Source organism: Molossus molossus, unplaced genomic scaffold, assembly GCF_014108415.1.
Source record: "Molossus molossus isolate mMolMol1 unplaced genomic scaffold, mMolMol1.p scaffold_m16_p_6, whole genome shotgun sequence".
NCBI classification, from domain to species: domain Eukaryota; kingdom Metazoa; phylum Chordata; class Mammalia; order Chiroptera; family Molossidae; genus Molossus; species Molossus molossus.
In genome coordinates, this window is record NW_023425399.1 from 1869142 (window position 1) to 1889761 (window position 20620).

The window sequence follows — 20620 nt, forward strand, 5'->3', positions numbered from 1 at the left end:
TCCATTTAATGCAGGGAGGGCCTGAAATCCCTTTAGAAGGGCACCATCCCTCCCACTGGCCATGGCTGATTGGACCAGCCTGGATAGTGGACACTTGCAGGTCCAATCAGGTTGGAATCAGTCACTACGTGGGGCTTACCTACACCCACACACAAACCTAAAGAGACCCAGAGGGAGCATCAGGGGAAGTACAGACAGACGCCAGGAGACAGACAGGCGGAGACAGAGGCAGGGAGCAAAGCTGGCCAGAGACGCGGGGTCGAGAGTCCCGTGGGCAGCTCCATCCTGTGCCTGGGCTTTGATGGGATGTCTCTGTCCAGTAATCCCTGCCCTTGGCCTTTCAGAGGGGCCTGGATGTGTCCTCATGGCTGAGCCCCCTCCCATGTTTCAGAGCGGGCAGGACTTCCCGGGGCCTGAGCACACTCCTAGGGCCCAATGGGGGTAGTCCCGGTGCACATTCCCTTCCCGGTGCACACGTCCCCTTCCTGGTGTGCGCGTCCCCTTCCCGGTGCACACGTCCCCTTCCCGGTGCACAGGCCCCTTCCCGGTGCACACGTCCCCTTCCCGGTGCGCACATTCCCTTCCCGGTGCACACGTCCCCTTCCCGGTGCACACGTCCCCTTCCCGGTGCACACGTCCCCTTCCCGGTGCACACGTCCCCTTCCCGGTGTGCACATTCCCTTCCCGGTGCACACGTCCCCTTCCCGGTGCACACGTCCCCTTCCCGGTGTGCACATTCCCTTCCCGGTGCACATTCCCTTCCCGGTGCACACGTCCCCTTCCCGGTGCACACGTCCCCTTCCCGGTGTGCACATTCCCTTCCCGGTGCACATTCCCTTCCCGGTGCACACGTCCCCTTCCCGGTGTGCACATTCCCTTCCCGGTGCACATTCCCTTCCCGGTGCACACGTCCCCTTCCCGGTGCACACGTCCCCTTCCCGGTGCACACGTCCCCTTCCCGGTGTGCACATTCCCTTCCCGGTGCACATTCCCTTCCCGGTGCACATTCCCTTCCCGGTGCACAGGCCCCTTCCCGGTGTGCAGGTCCCCTTCCTGGTGTGCGCGTCCCCTTCCCGGTGCACACGTCCCCTTCCCGGTGTGCACATTCCCTTCCCGGTGCACATTCCCTTCCCGGTGCACACGTCCCCTTCCCGGTGCACACGTCCCCTTCCCGGTGTGCACATTCCCTTCCCGGTGCACATTCCCTTCCCGGTGCACAGGCCCCTTCCCGGTGTGCACATTCCCTTCCCGGTGCACAGGCCCCTTCCCGGTGTGCAGGTCCCCTTCCTGGTGTGCACATTCCCTTCCCGGTGCACACGTCCCCTTCCCGGTGCACACGTCCCCTTCCCGGTGTGCACATTCCCTTCCCGGTGCACAGGCCCCTTCCCGGTGTGCAGGTCCCCTTCCTGGTGTGCACATTCCCTTCCCGGTGCACAGGCCCCTTCCCGGTGTGCAGGTCCCCTTCCTGGTGTGCGCGTCCCCTTCCCGGTGTGCGCACCCCCTTCCCGGTGTGCAGGTCCCCTTCCCGGTGTGCAGGTCCCCTTCCTGGTGTGCGCGTCCCCTTCCCGGTGTGCGCACCCCCTTCCCCGGTGTGCAGGTCCCCTTCCCGGTGTGCGCGTCCCCTTCCCGGTGTGCGCGTCCCCTTCCCGGTGTGCAAGTCCCCTTCCCAGTGTGCAGGTCCCCTTCCCGGTGTGCAGGTCCCCTTCCTGGTGTGCGCGTCCCCTTCCCGGTGTGCGCACCCCCTTCCCGGTGTGCAGGTCCCCTTCCCGGTGTGCACATTCCCTTCCCGGTGCACAGGCCCCTTCCCGGTGTGCAGGTCCCCTTCCCGGTGTGCGCGTCCCCTTCCCGGTGTGCAGGTCCCCTTCCCGGTGTGCAGGTCCCCTTCCTGGTGTGCGCGTCCCCTTCCCGGTGTGCGCACCCCCTTCCCGGTGTGCAGGTCCCCTTCCCGGTGTGCGCGTCCCCTTCCCGGTGTGCAAGTCCCTTCCCGGTGGTGCAGGTCCCCTTCCCGGTGTGCAGGTCCCCTTCCTGGTGTGCAGGTCCCCTTCCCGGTGTGCGCGTCCCCTTCCCGGTGTGCGCGGCCCCTTCCCGGTGTGCAGGTCCCCTTCCCGGTGTGCAGGTCCCCTTCCTGGTGTGGCGCGTCCCCTCCCGGTGGTGCGCGTCCCCTTCCCGGTGTGCACATTCCCTTCCCGGTGCACATTCCCTTCCCGGTGCACACGTCCCCTTCCCGGTGCACACGTCCCCTTCCCGGTGCACACGTCCCCTTCCCGGTGCACACGTCCCCTTCCCGGTGCACAGGCCCCTTCCCGGTGTGCAGGTCCCCTTCCTGGTGTGCGCGTCCCCTTCCCGGTGTGCGCACCCCCCTTCCCGGTGTGCAGGTCCCCTTCCCGGTGTGCGCGTCCCCTTCCCGGTGTGCGCGTCCCCTTCCCGGTGTGCGTGTCCCCTTCCCGGTGTGCAGGTCCCCTTCCCGGTGTGCAGGTCCCCTTCCTGGTGTGCGTGTCCCCTTCCCGGTGTGCGCACCCCCTTCCCGGTGTGCAGGTCCCCTTCCCGGTGTGCACATTCCCTTCCCGGTGCACATTCCCTTCCCGGTGCACAGGCCCCTTCCCGGTGTGCAGGTCCCCTTCCCGGTGTGCGCGTCCCCTTCCCGGTGTGCGCGTCCCCTTCCCGGTGTGCAGGTCCCCTTCCCGGTGTGCAGGTCCCCTTCCTGGTGTGCGCGTCCCCTTCCCGGTGTGCGCACCCCCTTCCCGGTGTGCAGGTCCCCTTCCCGGTGTGCGCGTCCCCTTCCCGGTGTGCGCGTCCCCTTCCCGGTGTGCAGGTCCCCTTCCCGGTGTGCGCGTCCCCTTCCCGGTGTGCAAGTCCCCTTCCCGGTGTGCAGGTCCCCTTCCCGGTGTGCAGGTCCCCTTCCTGGTGTGCGCGTCCCCTTCCCGGTGTGCGCACCCCCTTCCCGGTGTGCACATTCCCTTCCCGGTGCACATTCCCTTCCCGGTGCACAGGCCCCTTCCCGGTGTGCAGGTCCCCTTCCCGGTGTGCAGGTCCCCTTCCCGGTGTGCGCGTCCCCTTCCCGGTGTGCGCGTCCCCTTCCCGGTGTGCAGGTCCCCTTCCCGGTGTGCGCGTCCCCTTCCCGGTGTGCAGGTCCCCTTCCCAGTGTGCAGGTCCCCTTCCCGGTGTGCGCGTCCCCTTCCCGGTGTGCAGGTCCCCTTCCCGGTGTGCAGGTCCCCTTCCCGGTGTGCAGGTCCCCTTCCCGGTGTGTGCAGGTCCCCTTCCCGGTGTGCGCAGGTCCCCTTCCCGGTGCGCAGGTCCCCTTCCCGGTGTGCGCAGGTTCCCTTCCCGGTGTGCAGGTCCCCTTCCCGGTGTGCGCAGGTCCCCTTCCCGGTGTGCAGGTCCCCTTCCCGGTGTGCGCGTCCCCTTCCCGGTGTGCAAGTCCCCTTCCCGGTGTGCAAGTCCCCTTCCCGGTGTGCAGGTCCCCTTCCCAGTGTGCAAGTCCCCTTCCCGGTGTGCAAGTCCCCTTCCCGGTGTGCAGGTCCCCTTCCCGGTGTGCGCGTCCCCTTCCCGGTGCGCAGGTCCCCTTCCCGGTGTGCGCATCCCCTTTCCGGTGTGCAGGTCCCATTCCTGGTGTGCAGGTCCCCTTCCCGGTGTGCAAGTCCCCTTCCCGGTGCGCAGGTCCCCTTCCCGGTGTGCAAGTCCCCTTCCCGGTGTGCGCAGGTCCCCTTCCCGGTGTGTTCAGGTCCCCTTCCCGGTGTGCAAGTCCCCTTCCCGGTGTGCGCAGGTCCCCTTCCCGGTGTGTGCAAGTCCCCTTCCCGGTGTGCGCAGGTCCCCTTCCCGGTGTGCAAGTCCCCTTCCCGGTGTGCAGGTCCCCTTCCCGGTGTGCGCGTCCCCTTCCCGGTGTTCAGGTCCCCTTCCCGGTGTGCGCGTCCCCTTCCCGGTGTGCAGGTCCCCTTCCCGGTGTGCAAGTCCCCTTCCCGGTGTGCAGGTCCCCTTCCCGGTGTGCGCAGGTCCCCTTCCCGGTGTGCGCGTCCCCTTCCCGGTGTGCAGGTCCCCTTCCCGGTGTGCGCGTCCCCTTCCCGGTGTGCGCAGGTCCCCTTCCCGGTGTGCAGGTCCCCTTCCCAGTGTGCGCGTCCCCTTCCCGGTGTGCAGGTCCCCTTCTGGGTGTGCAGGTCCCCTTCCCGGTGTGCAGGTCCCCTTCCCGGTGTGCGCATCCCCTTCTGGGTGTGCACATCCCTTTCTGGGGCCACGGCCACCTGGTTCCCATGGAGGGAGAGCTAACACGTGTCCGCAAAGGGGCTGGCACAGCTCTGAGTCCTGTGAAGTGGCAAGGCAGGGTGAGAATGACCCTTTGGCATAAACAAGGTGTCACAGGTTGGACTCAAGTATGGAGCTGTTGACAGGCATTTAGTCTTTAGTTCGATCATTCTAGTTCTTAAATGACCCAGGCAGCCTGTCCCTCCCTCCCAGGTCCGTCTCTAACTCCTCCCTCGGCCGGGTACCATCCTGGTCACTCACTTCACTCGAATGTAAGCAGACAAAGCGGACACACAGACACGGTTCCGATGGCGATGGACCCTGTCTGCCGCACACAGGGTCGCACTGTTGGTTACAGAAGGAGCTGGCTGCTGTCACCAGGGCGCGGGCGTGGCTCGGGGTGTTGACAAGGACCCTGGCGAGGACTTAGGGTCCCTGTCCTCAGAGGAAGATGCTGGTTACTTTCATAAACACACTCGCAGTGGAGATAACGTTAGATAGGCGTGTGCTTTTAATTTTTTTTTTTTTTTTAGTTTTTTTTTTATCCTCACCCGAGGATATTTTTCCATTTTTTGTACAGATAGAATGGGAGGGAGAGAGAGGAAGGGAGAGAGAGAGAGAGAGAAACATCGACGTGAAGGGACACATCGAGTGGCCGCCACCCGCACGACCAACCAGGGCCGGGGACAAACTGCAACTGAAGTACGTGCCCTTAGCGGGAACCGAACCTGGGTCTCTCCGACCCGCAGGCTGACGCTCTAACCGCTGAGCCAAACCGGCCAGGGCAGGCGTGTGCTTTTAAACATGCATAACAGAGTTCTAAAGAAGGCTTTGATGGCCCTGGCCAGTTGGGCTCAGCGGTAGTGTCGGCCTGTGGACCAGAGATTCCCGGGTTCGGTTCCTGCTAAGGGCACGTACCTCGGTTGCAGTTTGTCCCCGGCCCCAGCTGGGGTCCTGTGGGTGGCAACCAGTTGATGTGTCTCTCTCACATCGATGTTTCTCTCTCTCTTCCCTTCTCTCTCCCTCCCACTGTATTTGAAAATAAATGCAAAAATGTCCTCGGGTGAGGATTAAAAAAAAAAAGAAGGCTTTAATGGGACTCCGTCAGCCAATCTTACGTACGTATTGTCTATTGTCATTTGGGGGGCGCCCAGGTCAGGTAACTGACATCATTGCACTTGTGCCCTTACATTGAACAATCAGGACTGGTGTGGAGGCGGAGATTGTTACATAATAATAATGACGATGATAACAGTTAATGCTGCTATATACGGGGCGGGCGAAAGTAGGCTTACAGTCGTGAGTAGGTGAGACACGGCTTACCCTTGCATTGTTATGTACGTATTAACCATTGCGTGATTTATCATTACAGTTAACTACGGGCGAGACAGCTAAACACCCCAGGACTCTGATGAAAAGCACACGATCGTGAAGGACCTCGGTCCATTTGAGGGTTTCAGAAAAGTCAGCTTCCTCTCGGTGGGTTTGGGGGAGCATTCTTTATCGTCACAGAAGTCCGTGCAGAAACAGGTCTGGCTGTCAGTGGGGATGACTTCGCGACCTGTGGTGAATCAGATCCCTCGCCCCGACTGCAGAAATGCGAGCTGTGGTCATTTGCCGGCGGAGCAGGGACGGCGGGCCGTGCCCACCTCTGCTCTGCGGCTGATGTGTGCATGAAATCAGGCCAACATGGCACCGGTTGGACCAGTTTGCAGACTGGCTCTGGGCAGACAAACCCCACCGGCCCTCCGGGGAACGGTCTCAGCTCAGTTGAGTGCCCGCTGTCCCTGGTGACGAGGGGCCGATACCTTCTCCAAGCACAGACCCAGCGCAGGCAAGACTGCTCAGCCCATGCCACCCTGCACATCAACAGGCCTCGTGCTGTTGTTCCACCGGAAACCTCTGCGGGCAGGACTTGGGGTGAGGTCTCTGCACCCCAGGAAGTGGAGCAATGGGGCAGGAGCTGAGCTGTGCACGGAGGACGCTGCCCGAGCGGCAGGTGAGGCAGGACTTTCCGAAGGAGAGCAGTTCAGAAGGCCCAGAGCCGCCCAGGCCCACAGGCAATAAATATGTATTCAGTGGTCTTAAAAATTGTATGAATTCATCCCTCAAATCACATCTGTTTGAGAATGTTTCTCTTCTTCTGGTTAATAAGCCTTCCCAGACCCTGCTTTTCATTTCAGACAGGAGGAGAGAGGCGTGTTCTCAGGTGTCTGGGGCCCCGCTCGGACCTGGCAGAAAGCCCGACCCCTGACCTAATTCAGGAGACTCGCCGGCCCTGGGAGTCCGGCCCAGGAGCGGGTTCAGGGTTCGCTGCCACCGCAGTGGCGGGGGAGGGGGAAGCATTTCTGAAACCGCCACGCTGGGGGAGGGGAGAAACCCAGGGGCCTCAGCGGAGCGGAGACTGATTTCTCAGGACCCGGCGTCAGCCTCTGTCCACCTTTCTGTCTCCGATGTGGCGCAGACGGGGTCACACTGTCGCGGACGTGGACTGTGAACCCTGAGTTCTCTGCGCCCGCGTCCCCCCTGCAGCGCCGGGGCCTGGTCTCCCTCCCAGAGGTTGTCTCCATCAGCGGATCAGCCATTGGAGGCTCTGAGACGTTTCTGATCTCTCCAGGAGTGTTGGTGATCCCTTGCTCCCGCCCCGCGGCAGGGCGCACGGCCTGTGTGCACGACCTGGGGTCTTCCCCGGAGCCGCGTGGACCGCAGACGCGAACCCACTGTGCCGACGGGCGGGATGCGATGAGCTAAGTCACTGGGTGTAACTCCAAGTCCCCAAGGGCTGCAGGACCAGGACAGAAGTGGGGGTCCGTCCGCGCTTAACCGGATGGGGCCCTGCCCGCCAGCTCCTCCTCCACGGGCATTTTCGGACGAGGGCTGCTTCTCTGCGCGGAAGTCACGGAGGAGTGAGGCCCGGCTCCGCGTGGATCGGTGCCTTCCGAGCGGCCCGGGTGCGTGCTGACAGCCCACGCTCTGTGCCCGGCGCCCGCGCTGAGCCCGGATAGCTGAGCAGTAGCTCCAGGTGTAGCTGCGAGGGGTCTCAGGCAGGCGTCCGTGAGGACCAGGCTGTAGGATCCCTGTCCGCCGTGCGGGTGGGCACCCCCTACGCCTTGAGGCCCCGATAGAAGGAGAAGGCGCAGGGAGGATGGATCGCTCTCCGCTGGGACGCCCCTCGTCTCCTGCCCTCGGGCATCAGAGGCTCTCCGCCTCGGGCGCGGGCGGGACCCCCATGTGCCAGCCCCCCTCCACCTGTTTCGGGGCCTCTGAACGTTCTTCCTGGTCGTCCAGCCCCCGGATGGCATATGGTGGGGCCTCTCCGCCTCCGTAATCCTGTGAGCCGATTCCGATAGCCAACCTCGTGTCCATCTGTCACGGGGCTGTCTGTCTGCTCTTGGTTCTGTTTCTCTGGGGAGCCCTGACTGGTACAGGTGGTCAACCCACCTCTCCCGGGACACTGGCCCCCGTGACGTCATCGCGCCCCCAGCCAAGGTGCCAGTCGCGCGGCAGGAGCTCGAGCTGAATGAGCTGCGTGCAAGGGGCGTGGTGATGCCTTCTGCTCATGCGCACTGCTGTGCCCAGCTCGTCTGTGGAACCGCCGTCCGGTCTCCACGTGGCACATCGGAAACCGGAGGCCAGTTTTCACGCGCGCCTGTGCGTCTGCGTCTAGACACAAGGCTCTTTCTCTAATCTCCTGCCTGTGTGCTCGGACCAGATCCACCATTTACAACTGGGGATTTGGTAACTGTGGGGGTTCAACCCCAAATGTGGCTGGGCAGCTGCATCCTGCTCAGTTGTCTGCTGTGCAAAAATCAGAAGGTGTCCTTGGATAGACATTCCTCAGGCCAGGGTCCGCGCACGGTGCTCTCCTGTCCCAGAGGACCCTCGCCCGGGGGCCCCTCCCCAAGGGAACAGCTCCCAGGACGGCCAGCTCCCGAGGGGGATTTGGGTACGATGGCAGCGCGCTGGGCGTCCCTTTATGACCTCTTCACACGCCTGGTTCTTTCTCTTCATCAGACGGTGGTCGCACGCCACCTCCATAGGGAGGGCGACCCAGCCGGCACCGTCCCTCTACACGGACCCCATCTCGTCAGCCCTGACCCACTGCTGGGTTTCACTTTCTTCGAAACAACTCAACTCTTCTGTGTTAACCCATTTCTGGTCCGTGTGCGGCTCTGGACCCCAAGAACCGGAGGGACCGAACTCAGGCCGGCGTCTGCCTCATCGAGTTACCGGGAGAATGACCGAGCCCCGGGCAGGGCAAACGACCAACCCAGGGGAACACTCAGGACTGCGACGGGGACCGGATGTGCGGGCCGGAAGGGGACCAAGGGCACATTTCCCGTGAGACCTCAGAGAAAGGACAAAACAGGAGTGAGCTGTCACCAGAAGGAACACGGGGTCTATTTCAGGCCAACGGGGACACCGCGAATAAAGACCCAGACGCAAGATTAAACGGCGTGCGAGGGGATTGCAAGGGTCACTGACGTTTGCGACACACAGAAGCCGCTGCCTCTGCCTGAGACCGCAAAGGAGAGGCGTCGCCATGGGTCTCGCTTAGGAACTTGGACATCGTCCTGGAGGGACCCATGAGCCATGACGGGCTTTGATCTGAGATGGCATCAGAGGGTCAACGTGTTCGGCGTAAAAACAAGAGAAGGCGACCTGAGCCGGGGGCCTCCTTGGAGTCCCCCACGGTAGCAAGTGCTGAGTCGGGGGGGTGGTGGTGCTGGGATTTGACATACGGACGAGGCGCCCTCGGCAACACCGCCGATGAGCAAGAGGTGGACGAGGAAGAGTCAGGGCTTCTCGGAGGGCTCGGGCGCTTGGGGGTTGTGCTCCCAGTCAGGAAATCAGAACATTTTGGGGGGGGGGGAGGATGGGTTTGGGTCTCCCGTGGGAGCCACAGACAGATGGGGTCAGTGGGTAGTTAGAATAAATGTTAGTAATGGGGGAAAAAACCACAAAACACAAACCCTAAACTGGAAACCGCCAGATTTCTGTTTCCTTCTAGCCTGTGAAACTTTAATACCTCTTCCCTTGTTGGTTGAATACGTGTGTCACCACGGACCCGTGTGATTAACTGTTTCCCCGGGAAGCGAGGCTGCTCTCTGATGTCAGCCCCGCGTGTCTGCAGGTCGCTGTGGCCCCTTTCTCCCGGACACCGCGGCCGAAGGGAGGGCAGGCTGGCCGCTCGGTGCTCAGGGAACCCGGGGGTGGTCATCACCGGCACCACAGGAGCAGGCCGCGGAAACAGCAGCGGACAGACTCCAGGAAGCCAGAGTTTTAGAATAATAATACTAACAAAGGAAAGAACTTGTTCTTCCTTTACACTGTAGCATCGGGGTCAGAGCCGCAGGTTTCAACCTGAGTAAGGGAAGCACTTCCCTGGGGCGGAGGGCAGTAGCCTCAGCTGCACAGCCCGGTGCCGGCGCCCTGCCACAGGGACGGTGAGCACCCGAGCGGGGGCACAACACACCCGCCGGCAGTGACCGTCCGCACCGCGGGCTACAGGCGCCGCTGCCTTCGTCCGATCCAGTATGTTTCCTTTTCAAAAACACAACTTTTAATACAGATGCATTGCTTTAAAAAACTTTTTTTATTCTTTATTTTTAGAGAGAGAGGAAGTGAGAGGGAGAGAGAGCCAGAAACATGGACGAGAGAGAACATCGACTGGCCAGCGTCACAAAGACGCGCAGACTGGGTGACCCCGACCGCAGAGTGGGTGCGGGCAGGGCTGGTTCTGCCTGAGGCGGCGTCCGCCTGGGTCCTCAGAGGTCTGTCCTCTGCGAGTCTGCGCTCGTCCCCTCTCCTTACGAGGAGGGGCCTGTTGGACCAGCCCACCTGAAACATCCCCCCAGGGAAGCACCCTCCTAAGACCCTGCCTCCAGTGCACCCCGTTCCGAGGGACCGTGGGTTAGGGCTTCCTCGTGTGGGTTTGAGGAAGACACGGTTCCGCCCAAACCCCTTTCTGAAGATGACACAAAACCCCAGCAAGAGATGACAAAATCGACGACATGAAAGTCAACCTTCAAACATTCTGCCGACGAGAATCACGTGACGGAAGTGAAGTGGCCATGAGGAAGGGTGAGGCACAGTCTCACCCACATCCCCAGGGCAGGTGCTCGGCCGGGAGATCCGGCAGGTAAACCCGGCGGTGAGCTCGGGGAACGCGGCCCCAGCCACCGTGACTTCCCTGCCCCTCGCCCGTCGCCTTGGCGGGGGTTTGTGACCCCACACCTGACCGGAAGTGGTGGGCTGGCGTCTCCCAGACGTCGCCAGGGGGAGATACGCGGACGTGACCTCTCTGTTGGACATTCGGCAAGACCTCGGCAGTTACAGTCACAGAAACCCTTTGACTTGGATTTCTCAGCCCTGGAAATGCTGATGTGTGGCATGGCCCACGGACACGGTCGTGTGCGGCGACGGGACGCGATGGGCAACCTGTGGGCAGGCCTGCGTAGGGGACCGCTTCCCTGCTGGGGGAGCCGAGGCCCTGGCGGCTGACGGGCCCAGCTCCGTGAGGCGCGGGGAGAAGCGAGGGGCGGGCGGGCGTCCGTGAATGCCGTCATCGCTAAGGCAGCCTCTGAGGTTCTGACGAACTTGGAACCCTGGTCACCCCGGGCCTCCAGGCCCGAGGACTCCCGCAAACGGGGCGGACCGTCTCTTTCTCGCCTTTACACCCGGCAGACGCGTCCACAGAGCTCAGATCTCACGCGTGTTCACGTCTGTTCAAAGGGGGAGCGTGGATGGGTCCCCCCCTCTCCTGCACGTCTGTGCATATTTGAAATGCTTCGGAATGAAAGTTTAAAAATGAAAACCACGTCTCTTTGCCACGCGTTGTTTTTTCCCCCAAACGATCCCCACACATCTACACCTCCCGGGTTTGGATGGTTCCATCGTTGACTCCGTGGTTTCTGTTTCAAGGAGACAAACAGCCCACGTGGTTTTCACCACATAGGAAATGTTCCCACCGGCTCCTATTTCTGGAAGGTTCTGGGGGTCCGTTGAGGTATGATGGGATATGGGCCTAAATGATGCCCCTCTCCTGTCTGCCTCCCCCTCGACAGCCCCCAGGGGCATGGGTGGGGCATGACACTGGGCGGACAGCCTGCTGACTTACTAACCTTCTCTCAAAGAGTCAGACTTCCCCATCAATTCAGACGCCGTAGTGGGGCCCCTGGGTCCTGTGGCCGCCTGTCCGGGGAGTCCGAGTGGCCAGGTGTGAGTCACACTGGGCCTGGGGTCTGCTGTGTACCGTCTCCCAGAGCTCAGGATGCTGAGTGGCAGATCAATGGCTCAGCACAGGGAAACCGAGGCTCCTCCCCCCAAAGGGAAAGGGGTGCGGTGGGCACAGGGCAAGTCCAGGAAGGACTCTCCCCTCCCCCAGCCACCTCCTTGGGCGTAAGCGTCTAAGACGGAAACCGCACCTGTCACGGCGTCGCAGGCTGGACTCTGGCGCATCCTCCCCGCAGTTAGCCGGGGCGTGGGCTCCAGCTGGCTCCGCGTTCCCCGGGGGCGGGTCACTTCACACTCTGCTCTGGTCGCCGCCGAGCTGAGTATGTCTCCTCTCCCCACCGTCCACACCCACTCGCCTCGCCGTCCTCTTCAATGACGATTTTTTCTGATGCTACGTCACCTACAGAATGCCCCACATTATGGCATATTCTGTTGGGTTCCTGTTGGGACATTTAGTGCTTTCAACATGTTTCTGCAAGGCAGCCGTGAGGTGGGAAGTATCGATGAACTGGATTGAATGCTTTCCAACCAGAACACAGACACTTTGCTCCTTACCGATTTTCATCAGGAAGCTTAACACGGGGTCGCCGCGAACAGTCAAGGCAACTTCGCTGGTTGGTTAGGCTTCGCCCTGGAGACCAGCCAGCAAGTGCGTGTTTCTCCTTGGCCAGTAGCCAGGGAAGCGGCGAGCCCTTCGGAATCGCGCCGGGTCCTCTCCCCATGAGCTTCTCCTCCGTGACCGGAGCCATCCTGTGGATTCTCGCCGGATCGATGGCTGCGGCTTTGCTGGGGTCGCCGGGGCCGCCCCCTAATCCCATCATTCTTTCCTCATTCAACACCTGCTCCTTGGCTTATCGACTGAGGATAAACTGGTTCTGGGTAACGGCTTAATTCTTTCCCATTATTGACTAATTTTTAGAATAAGAAGTGGTTGTAATTGTCACTTGTAATGGTCATTTTTTTTTTTTTTTTGCTTTGTGCGTGTCGCCATGTGGGTTCCCCACAATCTAACGGGATATGGAGTTGGGGTGCGGGGTGTTCCTTGGGCAGCACTGGGCAGAGGGGAGCTGAGCCCAGGCAGGCTGAGGGAGCCCCGGCCGAGTGCCCTTCCGCACTGAGCGATGGCCCGGTTGCCCCGAGCTAGGTTGGAATGGCCCGACCTCCTCCCCTGCCTCACCCAGAGAACATGACCGGGAGCCGGGCACTGCCCTGAGCACGGGGCAGGTCCTGAAGAAGCTGCCGGCTGGATGTGTTTGCTGCCACGCCCGGGCAGGTGCTTCCAACCCCTCCCTGCGGGGCCTGGGGGCGAGCGCACCCGCCGCACTCTGTCTGGGTTTTTGTATTTTGTTTGCTCTGCTTTGTTTTGTATTTTATAACAGGATGAACTCATGTATTTTACAATTTCAGAACGAAATTGCCTTTGACTCCTGGTCTTGTCTTGGAGCTCCACTTCCTCTCAGTGGGGAACGGTGTTTACCAAACAAGCCCTGAGCTGGCCCGCCAGGGCCCAGGGAGCCCGTGCTCCTGCGCGCTCTTAATGGAGAGGGGAGAGTGTGCGCGTGTGTGTGTGTCTGTGTGTGTGCTTGTGTGTGTGTCTGTGTGCATGTGTGTGCAATGTGTGTGTATCTGTGTGTGAGTGTGTGTGTCTGTGTGTGTGCATCTGTGTATGCGCTTGTGTGTATGTCTATGTGTGCATGTGTGTGTGCTTGTGTGCATGTGTGTGTGTGTGTCCTCGTGTGTGTATCTGTGTGTGCGTGTGTGCATCTGTGAGTGTCTGTGCTTGTGTGCTTATTTGTGTGTGTGTGTATATCTGTGTGCTTGTTTGTGTGTCTGTATGCTTGTGTGTGTGCATGTGTGTGCTTGTGTGTGCATGAGTTTGTGCATGTGTGTGCATGAGTGTGTGTGTGTGCATGAGTTTGTGTGTGTGCATGAGTTTGTGTGTGTGCATGTGTGTGCTCATGTGTGTGTGAAATCATAAGTTGATTACCATTTCTTGTTCAAATTGAGCATAACAGAGCTTATCTTCTTGCCTTTTTAATTTTTACATGTTATATATTTGCACTAATAACATTAACACAGTTATTTATGCTAAAAATAAACGAAATGATATGAGAATTAGGATACTGAAATGAAGACTAACAATGACACGCCGCAGGAATTTCTGACTTCTCTGCAGTTCTGTTTACTCTCTGACTCTTCTCCCCAAGGACTGGAGCCGGCTGCCATTCCCGGCAGTGACTGGATGATTTCTGTGTTATCTCGTCACCACTTTGATGTGCAACTCGGTCCATTTGTTGCGGCTTGTTTTCGGCTTGGGGGCTGGATAGTGTCTCCCCTTTTGATTCACTTTCTCAAATAAACGAGGCCTCTTCAGGCTTCAGATCATTCAGAACTCGTCCTCTGACATTTTCCCACTGTGATTCCTTTGTTCTTTCTCAGTTTGGGGGCTTCGGGAGTGGACACATTTACAACTTTCTTATCTGGGCACGTCGGCATTTCACACATACGTGGGAAGAGACAAACATTTCCCCAGGTGTGCATGAGGAAGCCGCACACCGCGGATGCAGCCTGGACAGCCAGCCAGGGAACCACGTGGCCCGGCCTCCCCCGCGCACATGGTCGCCTGGCACGCTGAGTGACATGTCACAGTGACGACGGTGCCTTCCGGGGAGGATGCCACGTCCTCCAGCACGCTCTGGGGCGCACCGCGTGTCGGGAGGGTATGCCCTGCACGCATCGTGGTCCGCGGGCCAGTGCAGTGTGCCGGAACCGTGTTTTCCGACTTAAATGCAACTGGTACTAGGAGGAGACTAGAGCTGTCAAGCCTGCTTGTGACAGTGAGATCTTTGTCATGACCCCAGGCCTTAACCTATGGGAACAGCAGGACCCGTCCTCGTGCGCCTCTTGGCTGCTGCTGGGACAGGGAGGTCGGCTCCGTGCCTGGCACACCTCAGGCTCCGGACCATGTTTGTATACGAGGGAATGAGGGGGCTTCTGCTTTCTTCAGATGAAATCCCACGTGTGCTGATGTGGCAGAGACACCTTACGCCGCAATTCTTAAAAATGCGTAACTAAAAATATACAAATAAGAGGCTTTGCGAACATCCCCGGTCTCCCAATTACATAATAGATAGCAAAGTAAATATTTTAATTCTTTTTTTTTTTTTTTATCCTCACCCAAGGATTTTTTTTTTTTTTTTTTTTTGCATTTATCTTCAGATAGAGCAGGAGGACGAGAAGGGGGAAGAGAGAGAGAGAGAAACATAGATGTGAGAGAGAAACATCAACTGGTTGCCACCCACATGACTCCAACTGGGGCTAGGGACAGACTGCAGCCAAGGTACCGTAGGGGCTAGGGACAGACTGCAACCGTAGTAGGAACCTAACTCAGGACTCTCTGGTCTGCGGGCCGACGCTCTAACCGCCGAACCAAACTGGCCAGGGCACAGCAAGTATTTTTAAAACTATGATGTGCAAAAAAAAATTATATATATATATCAGAACATTATGTATAATATATTTAAAATACCTATCTATATAACAAAATTGACAACAGAGTAAGGCAGAAGAGCGGAGAAACAGTTTGGATGGCAGCATTGTTTACAAAAGCACAGTCCAGGGCAAACGAGACTCAGGTAACGTAAGCAAGTGCACACGACGGCCTCACCCTCAGGTAAGTTAGGCATCTTTCTGTTGCACAAATTGAACTGGTTTCTCTCCAGTTAATTCCACAGTCAACAAGTCCGCCACAGAGTGATCTTTCTTGGGGATCTCTACTAGGGGGATGGATAGTTTGTGTCATTTTCACGTGGTTTTATTTTTCCAGGTAAATCATTTGTGGGGTGGATGCTTTATTTTATGTTTTTGCCTCATGAAATGTTGGCAAAACTAACCACAGGGCCCCACACTGCTGATAAAGCTCCAGCCCAATCACTGGACTCAGATGGGACTCAAGTGTCTGAATGATGAGAGCAGGATTTTAAATAAATGTTATTAATCGGCAAGGGCTCGAGTGGAAGATGGAGACGGTATGTAAGAACAGATGGGCAATGGAAGGGGAAAGATGGGAACTCTGAGAAAGACACAAAAGAAAATGACAGAATCCAAAAACCCCGAACAGGAATAAACTGCTCACAGGAAACAGGCAGGGAGCTTGGAGGCAGGTTAACAAACCCCCCAAACTAAAGTGGAACGAGAGACAAAGAAAGAAACCACAGCAAAAACAAGGAGAATGGGACTTCTCAGACCTCTGGGTGATTTCAGAAGGTGTGAAATGCAACTATTTGGAATACTGGAATTGAAGAAAAAGGGAATTGATCAGAAGACGTTTAGAAGTAGTAACAGCTGAGAAATTTCCAGAATTAACGACATTCATGAAAACAGAGATCCGGAAAGCTCAGACGGCACTAAGCATGATACTTATGAGTAAACTACACCTGTGCACAACATACTCAAACTGCAGGCAACCAGAGGCAAAGAGAAAGTCCGAAGGAGCTGGGTGACACGGTTTCAGCACCTCATGGAACCGGACAAGCTTTACAGCGGACGTCTCCTCGGAACCCACGGAAAGAAAAAGGGTGGCGTGAAATAGTCAAAGTGTTGACAGGAAGTAACTGCCCACCTAGAATTTTATACCCAGCAAAATGATCCTTCAAAGCCAAGTAGAAATACTTTCTCAGACAGGCAAAAACGATGAGAATTCATTACCAGACCGTCCCTACAGGAAATGGTAAAAGCAGTTCTTCAGGAAACAGAAAAAGATGCAGGTTCAAACTCAGATCCCCACACAGAAAGGCAGGGCTTCCGAAAAAAATACCAAAAAAAACATGAAAATAAAATCAAGTGTTTAATGTTTCTTGTTTTCAATTGCTCTGTCAGGTAATATGTTTAAGTTAAATGCTTAATTAATACCAGGAGCAAAAACATTGGATGATTACGGCACGTGGGTACGTGAAATGGACAACACCGTGTTGTCCGGGACAGAGGGGAGGAGCTGGGAACCTTAACACTATACCTGCAGCAAAGTGTAATGGAAAGTGGATACACGTTAGTTAAATAGGTATATTGCAAACCCTTTAAATAGCTCTAAAAAATTTTTTTAAAAGAAGTATAACTGATATTCTAAGAGAGGAGATCAAATAGAATTAGATAACATTCCCAACTCAACTAGAGAAGAACACAGGAGGGGTGTGTGAAGGAATAAAGAACAAAGCCAATAAAAAGAAAACAGCTACGGCATGGTAGATATTGATCCCACTCTATCATTATACATGTGACTGGTCTACACACATTAATTAAAAAAAAATTGTTAGAGTGTATTAAAAAACAAGACCTGACTTACGTTGTACATAAGAAGCCCACTTCAGACACAAACACTGTGACAGAGTCAACGTGAAGAGGTGGAGAAAGGAGCTAATGCTAAGGAAGCACACCTGGATTGGTGACAGTAATTTCAGACGAAGCAGAGTTCAGAGTGAGGGAGGTCCCTACACATAATGAGAAGTACTATATAATGGTAAAGAAGTTCATCTCCGCCCGGCCTGCGTGGCTCAGAGGTGGAGCACGGACTCATGCACCAAAGGGTTGCCAGTTTGATTCCCAGTCAGGGCACATGCTCAGGTTGTGGGCCTAATTCCCCAGTGTGGGGTGTGCAGGAGGCGGCCAGTCGATGTTCTCTCTCATCAATGTTTCTATCTCTCTCCCTCTCCCTTCCTCTCTAAAATCAGCAAAGGAAAAGAAAAAAGAAATTCAACCCCAAGAAGAAAGTAGCTGAACCTTGAAAACATTATGCTAGATGACAGAGACGGTTACAGTAACCATATATTGTATGATCCCATGGATATGAAATGACCAAAACAGGCAACTCGGTAGGTACAGAAAGTGGCTGAGGGTGGCTTGGGCTGGCAGATTTGGGGGCCAAAGAGCGACTGATATTGGGCCCAGGGCTTCCTTCTGGGGTGATGAAATTGTCTCCTGTTGATTTCTGGTGACGGATGCACAAGTTTATGTTTTGTACAGGAGAGTTTATGGTATACGAGTTGTATCTCAATAAAGTTGCTAAAAATAACAGGAAGCTGGGTGTGGCAAGTAGGGGGCGCTGCCGGTCATCTTCCCGCGTTTTCTGTAATTCTAGGACTCGGAGGCGAACATGAACATTTCATTTAAAGAAACAAGTCCCGCTGGCTCTGACCCCCCGCCCCCGCAAGTCCTGGCTGCCCCCACCGACCGCAGTGATGGCAGGAAGTCCCCCCTCCCCCGTTCTTCCCCAACAGAGGTTTCTTCCCCAGCACGAAGTACTGTGCACACAGATGGTGGCAGCGTCCTCGGGGGTCACCTGCTCTGGGCCTCTGAGAAGGAAGAGACACCCACGGGCAGGCTGCGAAGTCGGAGGCTAAGAAAGTACATCTATCCGTTAATCATGCGTCCGCGCGAGGTTACAGGAGAGCAAACTGCAAACTCACCGTCCGGGGAAGTGTTTTGTTTGCACCTGACTTCCGACGGCGCACGGCCAGCTGCCCACCGTGCCTCTTGCTAACACGTTCAGCACATCGATGGAACTGCGCCAAAACATCGTCCTGTCGTACTTGAGCGGAAATGTCGAAAGTGAGGAATAATGTACATTTTTTCAGCTTGAGATTTTAATGTGATGGACTCCTGCAAACTGAGCACATGATGCGTGAATAGATGTCTCCATTTGGTGTTCCGGCTCTCCAGGAGAGAGGGCGGCAGCCGGAGGTGGTTCACCAGAGGAGAAGAATCCGCTCCTGTCTGATATTACCGGGGACTTTCTCCCACTCTGTGTCAAACTGCTAAACCTAATGGCTCGGCGGGGGCGTGAAGCCAGCCCGAGGGGCCCACACACGTGTTGTTGGAGATGGCCCGTCCTACAGTCCGGAGGTGGCCGTCAGCAGTTCCGGATCCCAGGCCGCTGGCTCTCCCGGGCACACCCCGATCGATGAGCCAGCCACAGTGGGTGGAAGGCTGCGGTGATGGAAAGCCACCCTGTGAAGTACCTGGCTGCGTGGCTCTGCCCTGATGAGTCGGAACCATTCAGCAGCCCGCGGGGGTGCAGTCTGAGCTGCAGGTTCCTTTCGCAGCCCGATCGTCAGCTTCAGCTCGGACTAGACCAGCTCAGGGAAGGAAACAAGCCCATTGTCCCCGTGACAGCAGGGCTCACGAGGCAGGGACGTCTCTCTGCTGATAAAGATGCAGAATCTGAACCACGACCTTCCTAGCGAGGTGGACGCCATTGGTTCCTGTTTTCAAACCTCTCAGCGCCTATTGATCACTGGCCACGGAAATCCACATGCGTATCGGGGAAAGCGGCCATGTCTGCGCTATTTTTCTACAAAGTAATGTTGTCTGTGGAAGAAATTCCCCTTGCACAAACCCCTGAGCTATCAGATCCTGCTCAGGTGCATTGTGAGTGGAGGGGGTGTGACCGCGGGTGTCCCCGCAAACCCTGCTGGTTGATGGTCAGCCTTCTGCTGTGCAAAGGAGCTGCCCGGAGCCCACCGAGATGGCACCGCTGTGCTCCGCCTGCAGGGACCCCGATGCAGTAGACAGGCAGACACGGTGTTTGAGGGTTTTACAGGGAGACCCAGTTGGCACAGATTTTGCCTAAGAGGAGCTGAAATGCACCAGGAAGTAGATCCTCCTGTTCTTTCGTTCCTAACTCATTCGCTTGGTCCCGCACGCGGCCAGAGAGAGTGGAAGATGAATACTTCCTGGCTCAGCACAGAGCCTCGCATCTGGGGATCTTATAAGAACCAGTTTTGATCTGGGCCCTGACTTGGTATGAGCTGTGTTTTCTCTGGATGTTTTAATAGGTTTCTCCAGTGACTTATTTTTTTCCTTTGCACAGTGTTTGAAGATCCTAGTCTGCAGTATCTTTACCATCGCCTCGGCTCAAACTGTGTAAACGTAACCTTGAGCTTTGGAAGGACACGTGCCTCACTTCCGGCTGCAGTTAGGTCCTGCGCTGGGTGGACGTTTGCTGAAACACAGCAGGGCGGCCGTGAAGGGTGGCACGGACTCCCCGCATGAGGGCAGCCCGCCCCTGGGGCCACAGTGAGCGGCCCGAGGGACACGCTTCGGATCAACAGCGAACAGTGGGCTGGTCATGCCTGGAAGGTAAAACCAACAGCAAAAATGAGAGGCCCCAGGAAACCTGCCTGTAGCTGCCTGAACCTCCTACTCTCCGCAAAGATGGGCATTGTCTGATTGCACGAAGTACCCACGACCACTGTCAACTTCACAACACAAGGATTGGAAGTCAAGGATAGAACTATTTACAGCATTGCCCAGAGGTACCTGCTCTCACTCTAGATCATAGATATAGAATCCTAAATGAAACACCAGCAAGCTGTCTGTACGTGTGTGTGTGCATACACACGTGCACACAAACATGCACACACACATGCACACAGTGCATACACACATGCATACAAACACGCACACAGTGCACACATACGTTAGGACAGGCACTGTTCATTTACCACTTGTTATTTTAATGTCAAGAAATCTATGAGTGGAATTCAACTTACTAATGAATTAAGAAATAGTCGTAGCAAGAGCTACACACAATTTTGTAATAAATTCAATACCCAGGTGTGATTTTTTAAAAAACTAGCCAATTACGAATAAAAGGGAACTTTCTAACACAATAAAACCCCAAGTGAAAATCAGGTTTAGTTTTGAAATAATTATAGGCAATGCCAAGGAAAAGCACATTGCGTTCTGTTTATTATGTAAGAGTAGGGACCCATGGAGACTTAGCTCAGGGATGGACGAGTGGCCACGGGAACAAAATAGGCAGCACAGAGACCCAGGCGTCGGACCAGGGCTGCCGGTCGCACCTGCCTACCTGGTTAACACGCATCATTATGCCTTTACTTTTCTTTATCCCCAAAAGGAAATTCAAAGTTGACCATCAACTTAAACAAGAAAACCGGAAATCATTTCCAACAACACAAAACAAACCTCTCCTAGTAAATTATGACCAGCTATAGAGAAAGGAGACAGGTTTCTTGAATTAGACCACAGAGATGCAGACCACGGACAGATCACTTTCAATCACACAGACAGAAAACATCGGTAAACACAAGCCTCCCCACACAAAAGCACCCTCCGCTCGCCACGCTGTCGC